A 12018-nucleotide genomic window follows, 5' to 3' on the forward strand; every position below is an offset into this window, starting at 1 on the left:
AGATTCCTTGTACCTGGTGGAGCAGTAGTTGTGGTGTACTAGGATTTAACTAAGGTATTTGGTAAGTTTCCATATGGTAGGCTCTGTCAGAAAGTCAGGAGGCATGAGATCCAGGGAAACCTGGTTGTGTGGGTAAAGAATTGGCTTGCCCATAAAAGTGGTAGTAGATGGGGAATATTCTGCCTGGAGATCAGTGACCAGTAGTGATCTAAAGGGATCTGTTCTGGGACCCTTGCTCTTTGTCATTTTTATCAATTACTTGGATGAGGAAGTGGAAGAGTGAGTTAGTGAGTGTGAGGAGACATGAAGTTAAGTATGGATAGTGTGAAGAGTTGCTGTAGGTTGCATCAGGACATTGAAAGGATGAGGAGCTGGTCTGAGAAGAGGTAGTTGGAGTTGAACTCGGAGAAACGTGAAGTAATTCATTTTGGAAGGTTGATTTTGAAGGCAGAATACAGGGTTAATGGTAGGATTCTTGGGCATGTGTCAGAAAAGGGGAATCTTGAGTCCACATCCATAGAACGCACAAAGTTGCTGGATAAGTTAACATGGTGGTTAAGAGGCATATGGTGTGTTGGTCTTCATTAGTTGGGGGTTGAGTTCAAGAGCAATGAGGTAATATTTCAGCTCTATAAAACTCTGATTAGACTACACTTGGAATATTGTCCAGTCGACGTTTCGGGCCGAGACCCTTCGTCAGGACTAACTGAAAGAAGAGCTAGTAAGAGATTTGAAAGTGGGAGGGGGAGGGGGAGATCCAAAATGATAGGAGAAGACAGGAGGGGGAGGGATAGAGCCAAGAGCTGGACAGTTGATTGGCAAAAGGGATATGGAGAGGATCATGGAACAGGAGGCCCAGGGAGAAAGAAAAGAGGGAGGGGGGGAAACCCAGAGGATGGACAAGGGGTATAGTGAGAGGGACAGAGGAAGAAAAAGGAGAGAGAGAGAAAATGTGTGTATATAAATAAATAACAGATGGGGTACGAGGGGGAGGTGGGGCATTAGCGGAAGTTTGAGAAGTCAATGTTCATGCCATCAGGTTGGAGGCAATACAGACGGAATTTAAGGTGTTGTTCCTCCAACCTGAGTGTGGATTCATCTTTACAGTAGAGGAGGCCGTGGATAGTGGCCCAGTGGCCACACATTTTAATTCCATGTCCCATTCCCATTCTGATATGTCTATCCACGGCCTCCTCTACTGTAAAGATGAAGCCACACTCATACCCCATCCGTTATTTATTTATATACACACATTCTTTCTCTCTCCGTCTTTTCCCTCTGTCCCTCTTACTATACCCCTTGCCCATCCTCTGGTTTTTCCCCCCCTCCCCCTTTTCTTTCTCCCTGGGCCTCCTGTCCCATGATCCTCTCACATACCTTTTGCTAATCAACTGTCCAGCTCTTGGCTCCATCCCTCGCCCTCCTGTCTTCTATCATTTTGGATCTCCCCCTCCCCCTCCCACTTTCAAATTTCTTACTAGCTCTTCTTTCAGTTTGTCCTGACGAAGGGTCTCAGCCCGAAACGTCGACTGTACCTCTTCCTAGAGATGCTGCCTGGCCTGCTGCGTTCACCCGCAACTTTGATATGTGTTGCTTGAACTTCCAGCATCTGCAGAATTCCTCATGTTTACGTTACTTGGAATATTGTATTCAGTTCTGGTCGCCTCATCCTAGGAAGGATGTGAAAGTTTTAGAGAGGGTGACTGAACTAGAGAGCATGTCTTATAGGTTGAGTGATCTGGGGATCTTCACTTTAGAGTGAAAGAGGATGAGAGGTGATCTGGTAGAGGTATATAAAATGATAGAAGTCATAGACAGAGTAGATATCCAGAGACTTTGTTCCCAGGGTGGAAATGGCTAGCGCAAGGGAGCCTAATTTTAAGGTGATTGGTGGAAAGAATAAAAGGAATATCCGAGGTAAGTTCTTTACACAGAGAGAGCTGGGTGCATGGAATGCCCTGCCAGGGGATGATGGTAGAGGCAAATGTAGTAGGGGCATTAAGAAAACTCTGAGATCTGCACATAAATGACAGGATGTGCGGATCTTCTATGTTCTATCGTACAGGTTTGAGATTTGGTAGGTTAATTTGCCCCTGTAAGGTGGTTAGTAGTTCTGTATCTTGGGGTGAATGAATAGAATTATTTAATGTAAATTGGTGCTTAATAGCTGGCATCAACTTGATGGGCTGAAGGACTCCCATGCTTTGAGTTAATGTGCACTCTTTGAGCTGCTTTCAGTAGCATTCCATCAAAACCTATTGTGACTATTTTGTTGTGAGACAGTAAAGACATCCACACCCTTGCTATACTTAAATAAATCTAAGTTCCTTTGTAAAGCTAAACACCATTTTACATTTTTCTGTTAATATGTCCTTCTTCTGAATACAATAACTTCAGAAAATATGTGACATTCATATTAGATTACAACATCAGACTGTCAGATGATTTCCTACTATTTTACTGATTTTGAAATGTTAAGCTGAAATGTTTTCATAATGACACCTTTTTAAACACCTCCTCTTTCCAACCATTGGTTCCCTGAAAATATATAAAAAGGTAATAATGTGCCAACAGGTTGCATAACAACACTGTTCTCATGAAACTTTGGTCATAGGTGGCTCCTGCAGGTAATTATTTCTAAATTCACTTTTGTATTCTTTAGAACTGAGAAACAGGAATTGTTGATGCACACAAGCAGGGAAAATTTTAAAGTTAAAAGGTATTTAAAAGTTGCAGGTTTAAGAAATGTTCTTATCAAGTTAGTCAGGATCGATGATGACTTGCTACCACTCTAGTTTTGTTAGTTCTGAGGTGGGTAGTGAGGCCAATGTGGAAACCGGATCTCTTCCATAGATGGGGCAGATTGAGGACGGATTGTGAGGTGGTCTACTGCTTTGAATTTGTACACAGGGCATTTCTGTGATCTTGATGGTTGAAGTGTTAAAAGAGCAATAAGTGCATGGAGACTCTATACAGGAATTTACAGATAACAATTTCAATTCATGTTTTGGGATCTGGGCAACACAGGCAAAATCAGATTTATTGTTTAGCCTGAAGCTGTTGGTGGGCTGCCAACTTGATTCATTGCATTCTCTCTAGTGAAGTTGCTCCCACAATGTAATTAAGGAGGGAGTTCCAGGATTTAGAGTTGGAAATTCAGGAGTTTGTGACCAGTATTAAAGACCAAAATTTTATAAAATTTATAGCATTTTAAGATGGAAGCAGTTCTTGAGATTGAAATGAAGAGAATTGAATCTTCCCAGTGATCAAACATTTTAATTCCGATTCTCATTCCCATTCTGACTTGCCAGTGTATGGTCCCCTCTTGTGCCATGATTAGGCCACCCTCAGGATGGAGGAACAACACCTTATATTTCGTCTGGGTAGCCTCTAACCTGATGGCATGAATATCGATTTCTTCTTCTGGTTAAAAAAAATTCCTCTCCCACCCTGCTTCTTCTATTCCCATGCAGGGCTCTTACCTCTTACCTCTTCTTACCTGCCTATCACCTTCCCCTGGTGACCCTCTTTCTTTCTTCCCTTTCTCCCATGGTCCACTCTCTTCTCCTATCAGGTTCCTCCTTCTCCATCCCTTTACCTATCCCCCCCCCCACCAGGTTTCACTTATCACCTTCTAGCTATCCTCCTTCCCCTCTCCCCAACTTTTTATTCTGGCATATTCCCCCTTCCTTTCCAGTCCTGAAGAAGGGTGTTGGCCCAAAACGTTGGCTGTTGGTTCCTTTCCATAGGTGCTGCCCGACCTGCAGAGTTCCCCCAGCATTTTGTGTGTGCTACAAATGAATCTTCTGTTTCTTCTGTTTATAAATCTTACCAGGATTAGCATCTTTTGATGAATAGTGTAGGCAGAACCAATTCTGGAAACCATTTGAAACTTTACATTACATATATTGCTATAAAAAGCTGTAAACAGCATTTGTAGGAATTTAACACAGAGATATGTGATGGTTTAACAATATATTGAACATTTTGTCCTGATCAAATGCTTTTATCTTGGTTTACAAAACAACATAATTGTGTTTGCTGGTGTCAAAATCTATTGCAAACAATTGATATGATCCTGTGTGGTCCAGAAAGTTAAGACACTTAACTCCAAGACAAACTGGCTCATTGAATGCAAAATTGGATTGCTGGAAGGATGCTTTTCCCATTGAAAGTCTGAGACCAGAGGTGTACCTCAGAGATCAGTGATGAGACCTTTGCAGTTTGCTGTATGCACTAATAACTTGGATTTTGAGAAGCCAAATAAAGGTGGGATATACACAATAAATAGTAAGTCGCGAAGGAATGTTGATGAACAAAGAGATCTAGGTGCCCAAGCCCATAATTCCCAGAAAGTGGTAACACAGGTGGTAAAGAAGTTCAAATTTCAAAGTAAATTTTATTATCAAAGTACATGTATGTTACCATATACAACCCTGAGATTCATTTTCTTGTGGGCACACTCAGCAAATCTATAGAATAGTAACTATAACAGAATCAGTGAAGGATAAACCAGAGTGCAGAAGACAACAAGCTGTGCAAATTCACATTTAAATAAACAGCAATAAATATTGAGAACCTGAGATAGTGAGATAAAGAATCCTTAAATGAGGTGATTGGTTGTAGGAAAATTTCAATGATGTGGTAATTGAGTGTAGTTATCCCTTTTTACTCAAGAGCCTGATGGTTGAAGCATAGTAACTATTCTTCATCCTGGTGGTGTGAGTCCTCAGGTATCAGGGAGCAGCATGACCTGGATGGTGGGGATCTCTGATAATGGAGCCTGCTTCCCTATGACAGTATTTCATGTAGATGTGCTCAATGGTTGGATGGGTTTTACCCATGATGGACTGGGCCAAATTGACCACCTTTTGTAGGATTTTGCATTCAAAGGCATTGGTGTTTCCATCCCAGGCTGTGATGTAGTAAGTCAGTATTCTCCATCATACATTTGTAGAAATTTCTCAAAAATTTAGATGTCATGCAAATCTCTGCAGATTTCCAAGGAAATAGGTGTGCTAACAACAGGAATTCTGCAGATGCTGGAAATTCAAGCAACACACATAAAAGTTGCTGGTGAACGCAGCAGGCCAAGCAGCATCTGTAGGAAGAGGTGCAGTCGACGTTTCAGGCCGAGACCCTTCGTCAGGACTAACTGAAGGAAGAGTTAGTAAGGGATTTGAAAGTTGGAGGGGGAGATCCAAAATGATAGGAGAAGACAGGAGGGGGAGGGATAGAGCCAAGAGCTGGACAGGTGATAGGCAAAAGGGGATACGAGAGGATCATGGGACAGGAGGTCCGGGAAGAAAGACAAGGTGGGGGGGGGGACCCAGAGGATGGGCAAGAGGTATATTCAGAGGGACAGAGGGAGAAAAAGGAGAGTGAGAGAAAGAATGTGTGCATAAAAATAAGTAACAGATGGGGTACGAGGGGGAGGTGGCTGCCGTGTTTTCTACACAATTGTACTTATGTGCTGGGTCTAGGGCAGGTCTTCTGAAATATGAAAAGCTGGGAATTTTAAGTTGCCAACCCTCTCCACCTCTGACCCTCTGATGAGGACCTCTGGTTTCCCTCTCCTGAAGGAGGTTGTTGTTATCTCCCTCCTGTATGCTGTCATGTACCATTCAACCAGGTCTTCTAATATACAGAGACAAACTACAACAAATTCAGAGTGGATTACATTATTTATGTCATTTATTAACTTACTTGCAAGGGAAGGTATATTTCCTGTCAAGTTTCATCTGGAAAAAAATAGCTTTAATCTTATGCTTCAACCAAAGCACCTTTATAGCAATACACACAAAATGCTGGAAGAATTTAGCAGGCCAGGCGGCATCTATGGAAAACAGTAAACAGTCGACACTTCAAGCCGAGACTCTTCATCAGGCCTGGCAAAAAGGATGAAAGTTTAAAGATGAGGAAGGGGGATGAAGAAGTACACGGTGGTAGGTGATAAGTGAAACAGAGAGAGTGGGAGGGCTGAAGTGAAGAGCTGGGAAGCTGATAGGTGAAAGGGATAAAGTGCTGGAGAGAGGGAGCAGCTAGAAAAAAATCATTAGAAGGGAAAAGATGAAATATGAAAGCAAGCTAGCAAATAATATCAAAGTGGATAGTTAAAGATTTTTCAAGGATGTTAAAAATAAAAAAAATGAGAATGGATATAGGACTGCTAGAAAATGAGGCAGGAGAAATAATAACTGGGGACAAGGAGATGGCTGATGAACTAAATGAATATTTTGCATCATTCTTCACTGTGGAAGACACTAGCAGTATGCTTGATGTTGTAGTGTGTGAAGGAAGAGAAGTGGCTGCAGTTACTGATACAAGAGAGAAGGTACTCAAAAAGCTAAAAGACCCAAAGGTGCATCAGTCACCTGGACCAGAGGAACTTCATCCCAGGTTGCTGAAAGAGGTAGTGTGAGAGATTGTGATGGCATTATTAACGATCTTTCAAAAATCATTTGATTCTGGTAAGGTCTTAGAGAACTGGAAAATTGCAAATGTTACTCCACTCTTTAAGAAAGGAGGAAGGCTACAGAAAGGAAATTATAGACCAGTTAGCCTGACCTCAGTGGTTGGGAAGATGTTAGAGTCAATTGTTAAGGATGAGGTGATGGAGTGCTTGGTGCCACAGGACAAGATAGTACAAAGTCAACATGGTTTCCTTCAGGGAAAATCCTGCCCGACGAACCTGTTAGAATTCTTCGAGGAGATTATGAGTAGGATAGATAAAGGGAATGCAGTGGATTTTGTATATTTGGACTTTCAGAAGGCCTTTGACAAGATGCCACACATGAAGCTGCTTACCAGGTTAAGAGTCCATGGTATTACAGGAAAGTTACTAACAAGGTTAGTGGACTGGCTGATTGGTAGGAGGCAGTGAGTGGGAATAAAAACATCCTTTTCTGGTTGGCTGCCAGTGACTAGTGGTGTTCTGCAGGAGTTGGTATTGGGACCACTTATTTTTATGCTGTATATAAATGATTTAGATCATGGAATAGATTGCTTTGTTGCCAAGTTTGCAGATGACATGAAGATTGGTGGAGGGGCAGGTAGTGTTGAGGAAACAGGTAGGTTGCAGAAGGACTTAGACAGATTAGGAGAATGGGCAAGAAAGTGGCAAATGAAATACAATGTTGGAAAATGCATGGTCCTGCACTTCCATAGTAGAAATAAATGTATGGACTATTTTCTAAACGGGGACAAAATCCAGGAATCTGAGATGCATAGGGACTTGGGAGTCCTCCTGCAGAACACCCTGAAGGTTAACTTACTGGTACAGTCAGTGGTGAGGAAGGCAAATGCCATGGTAGCATTCATTTCAGCAGGTCTAGAATACAAGAGAAAAGATGTGATGCTGAGGCTTTATAAGGTACTGGTGAGGCCTCACCTTGAGTATTGTTATCAGTTTTGGGCCCCTCATCTTAGAAAAGATGTGCTGGCATTGGAGAGGGTCCAGAGGAGGTTCACAAGGATGATTCCAGGAATGAAAGAGTATCATACAACGAATGTTTGATGACTCTGGGTCTGTACTCGCTGGAATTCAGAAGGATAAGGGGAGATCTCATTGAAACTTTTCAAATGTTGAAGCACCTAGACAGAGAAGATCGTGGAAAGGATGTTTCCCATGGTGGAAGAGTCTAGGACATGAGGGCACAGCCTCAAGATAAAGGGGCACCCTTTCAAAACAGAGATGCAAAGAAATTTCTTTAGTCAAAGGGTGGAGAATTTGTGGAATTTGTTGCCACATGCAGCTGTGGAGGACAGGTCGTTGGGTATATTTAAGGTAGAGTTTGATCGGTTCTTGATTGGACGTGGCATCAAAGGATACAAGGAGAAAGCCAGGATCTGGGGTTGAGGAGGAGATTAAAAAAGGAAGGGCCGGATGGCCTAATTCTGCTCCTATGCCTTATGGTCTTGTGGTTTTATGGATCCGATAGGAGAGGGTAGAAGACCCTGGAAGAAAAGGAAGTGAGGGACCACCAGAGGGAGTTGATGGGCAGGCAAGGAGGTGAGGTGAGAGAGGGAAACAGGAATGGGAATGGTGAAGGGGGTGCAACTACCAGAAGGTTGACAAATCGATATTCAAGCCATCAGGTTGGAGGCTACACAGATAGAATATAAGGTGTTGCTGTTCTAACCTGAACATGGCCTCAAGGTGGCAGTAAAAGAAGCCATGGACTGACATGTCAGATTGAGAATAGGAAGCTGAATTGAAGTGGGTTGCCACTGGGAGATCCCGCTTTTTCTAGCAGACAGAGCGTAGATGTTCGACGAAGCAGTCTCCCACTCTACATCGGGTCTCACAGATATACAAGAGGCCACACTCAGAGCACCAGGCACAGTATATGACCCAACAGACTCCCAGGTGAAGGACTGTTTAGGGCCCTAAATGGTAGTGAGGGAGGAGGTGTAGGGCCAGGTATTGTACTTGCACGTAGGGAGGTTACGGAGAATTATGTGCTGTACACAGAGGTTACTGGGGTCATAGGTGAGGACAAGAGGAACCCTATCCCTGATGGGGTGAGAGCAGACGTGAATGCCAAAGAGATGCTGGTGATGGCAGTGTTGATGGTGGAGGGAGGAAAGCCCTTTTCTTTGAAGAAGGAGGATATGTCCTTAATGCTGGAATTAAAAGCCTCATCCTGAGAGCAGATGCAGCAAAGATGGAGGAACTGAAAGAAGGGGATAGCATTTTTGCAAGTGACAGGATGGGAAGAGCTGTTGTCCAGGTAGCTGTCAGAATCAATGGGTTTGTAAAAGATATCAGGAGATAAACTCTACGGATATAGAGACAGAGAGATTGAGAAAGGGGAGGGAGGTGTCGGAAATGGACCAAGTAAATTTGAGGGCAGGGTGGAAGTTAGAGGCAAAGTTGATGAAGTTGACAAGCTCAGCATGAGTGCTAGAAGCAGCCACAATGCAGTCGGCAATGTAACGTAAAGAAAGTTGGGGAGTGATACCAGTGTAAGCTGGGAACATGGCCTGTTCCATGTAGTCAACAAAAAAAGCATAACTGGGTCCACGTGAGTGCCCATGGCTTCACATTTGCTAAATCTTCTAATGCTGATGCCATGTTAATCAGGTCTGAGCTGTTTTACCAGTTCCATAGGCAAATATTACCTTTCCCAGGGACAACACTAAGTCCTTTTACTCCAGGGTTAGCATTGTCCTTTGAAGGCATATAGGTCATTCTCTAAATCACTCGTTTCCAAGTTTATATCCCATCTGCCCCCTGTGAAATTCTGACAGTACCGATAAGGGGAAGAATGGGTTTATGTTTCTTTTCCCCAACATTGTTGCGCCAACGTATCCTGGGCAGAGGTTTTGGACCAATTAAAATAACAGTTCATTTCTGTTCCATTAAAGGGCACACCTGTGCCTGGACCTCCGTACAAACCCAGGCACCACATGTGCCTGGACCTCCATACAAACCCAGCAGCTTAGGATATTGGTCCTGTTTGCACATTCCTAAGAAAGTGTTCATGGCAGTTACACTTGTCAGAGAAAAACAAGGGCTAATCCAATCGCTGTCATTAGGACTCTCAGTGGTTTTATATATTTTTTCACATCTTTAGGCACATTCTTACAGTGAGAAGTGTGAATCCACGATGGCTTTTCCCTTAACTTAATGGCTATATTAGTAACCAGCAATACCTGAAATGATCCTTCAAATCAAAGTTCCAAACAATTCTTTCTTTTAAATGTTCGCACCACCACGTAATCTCTGGGCTCAATGTCGTGGTACTTAGTGTCTGCTCAAGGTTGCTGGGCTTCTATTACCTGTTGATGATATCTGGTAAAACAGTAGTTCAGATTACGCTCATCCAAGTTATGCAGATCCATCTGTTTAACTCCCAGTGGCACATCCAATGGCATGCACAAGGGCAGTCCCATTATGATTTCATGTAGAGGTTAACCAATGGTTCTATTAGCATCAGAGGCCCCAATACTCATCAGAACCAAAGGCAGCATCCAATTCCACTTTAGTCCAGTTTCCTCACACATTTTGCTAAATATTGTGAGGTTATCCTCAAAGTCACAGTAGAGAGAAGAGTCACCCTAATGCTTCTCTGCTTATCTTTGCAACACACACAAAACGCTGGTGGAACACAGCAGGCCAGGCAGTATCAAAAGGAAGAAGTACAGTTGACCTTTCGGGCCGAGACCCTTTGTGGTCCGAGATGTGGACTGTACTTCTTCCTATAGATGCTGCCTGGCCTGCTGCGTTCCACCAGCGTTTTGTGTGTGTTGCTTGAATTTTTGGCATCTGCAGATTTTCTCGTGCCTGCTTATCTTTCATTGTTTGCCTCATAGCCCAGTCAATCACCAGGTTAAGTAATATCACCGACATCACTCAATCTTGTTTGATAAGTTATTAACTTCAAACTTTCTGCATGATCACTCAAAGAGTTGAACTGCACGTGCATGTAACGAGAGCTGTATAACTCACCTCCTTCTACCTTAGGCCACAAACTTATCAATCAACCCTACTGTGGACCACTTTCTGGAGGTCCAAGATGCCGACTTCTACAAAAAAGAGATCAGTATGCTCCAAAAGCACTAGACTAAGTGTGTAAATGTAGGAGGGGATTATGTTGAAAAATAAATGTGCTAGGTTTTCTAAAATTGACTCCTTCTACCTTAGGCCATGAACTTACCAATCACCCCTTGTATGAAACATAGAAACATAGAAAATAGGTGCAGGAGTAGGCCATTCGGCCCTTCGAGCCTGCACCGCCATTTATTATGATCATGGCTGATCATCCAACTCAGAACCCCGCCCCAGCCTTCCCTCCATACCCCCTGACCCCCGTAGCCACAAGGGCCATATCTAACTCCCTCTTAAATATAGCCAATGAACTGGCCTCAACTGTTTCCTGTGGCAGAGAATTCCACAGATTCACCACTCTCTGTGTGAAGAAGTTTTTCCTAATCTCGGTCCTAAAAGGCTTCCCCTCTATCCTCAAACTGTGACCCCTCGTTCTGGACTTCCCCAACATCGGGAACAATCTTCCTGCATCTAGCCTGTCCAATCCTTTTAGGATCTTATACGTTTCAATCAGATCCCCCCTCAATTTTCTAAATTCCAACGAGTACAAGCCCAGTTTATCCAGTCTTTCTTCATATGAAAGTCCTGCCATCCCAGGAATCAATCTGGTGAACCTTCTTTGTACTCCCTCTATGGCAAGGATGTCTTTCCTCAGATTAGGGGACCAAAACTGCACACAATACTCCAGGTGTGGTCTCACCAAGGCCTTGTACAACTGCAGTAGTACCTCCCTGCTCCTGTACTCGAATCCTCTCGCTATAAATGCCAGCATACCATTCGCCTTTTTCACCGCCTGCTGTACCTGCATGCCCACGTTCAATGACTGGTGTATAATGACACCCAGGTCTCGTTGCACCTCCCCTTTTCCTAATCGGCCACCATTCAGATAATAATCTGTTTTGAAGACAAAACATTACACATATATTGGCTTTTGCTTGTTTTAAGCAGCTTTTTGCAACAGAAAAAGTTTTTTTGAATTTCACCATCATTTACAAATCTTACAAGTGCTACAACATGACATTTATTGGTGAAATTTGTTGACTCATCAACCTGGATAGAGAACCTGTTGTTTTTCAGTTTATCACACAAAACCTCTTCAGCATCATGTGACATGTCATCAATACATCGACTTATCGTACTGTTTGAAAGTGGCCTCTTTCTCGCCCGAACAAAAACCATGCAAGAGCCCATCCTTGAGCTACTATATGGGGATGACTATGCTCTTCTCACTCACTCAGAGGACATTCTACAGGCTGCAGTCACTAAATTTGCCAAGGCTGCAAGGACTTTTGGGTTAACGCTCAGATAAAGAAAACAATGATCCTCCATCAGAAGCCCCCTCGTGGTGTTTACAATCCACCTCGGGTCATCATTGACGACCACCCTCTCACTACGGTTGAGCAGTTCACCTACCTGAGCAGTGTCATCTCCAACGATGATGATGTATGAAGGGACATTGACAATCG

General features: G+C 43.2%; 1 protein-coding gene across 1 annotated transcript in view; it reads left to right on the forward strand.

Annotated features, from left to right (window-relative positions):
- Window positions 1–2600: 2600 nt before the first annotated feature.
- Window positions 2601–12018, forward strand: part of LOC140188669 (uncharacterized) — a 114664-nt gene continuing 105246 nt past the window's right edge. Inside the window, exon 1 of the mRNA XM_072245162.1 lies at window positions 2601–2627. The gene's annotated coding sequence lies outside the window, so the exon portion shown is untranslated. The remainder of the gene's footprint in view (window positions 2628–12018) is intronic.

The sequence above is a fragment of the Mobula birostris genome, chromosome 27 (assembly GCF_030028105.1).
Source record: "Mobula birostris isolate sMobBir1 chromosome 27, sMobBir1.hap1, whole genome shotgun sequence".
NCBI lineage: Eukaryota > Metazoa > Chordata > Chondrichthyes > Myliobatiformes > Myliobatidae > Mobula > Mobula birostris.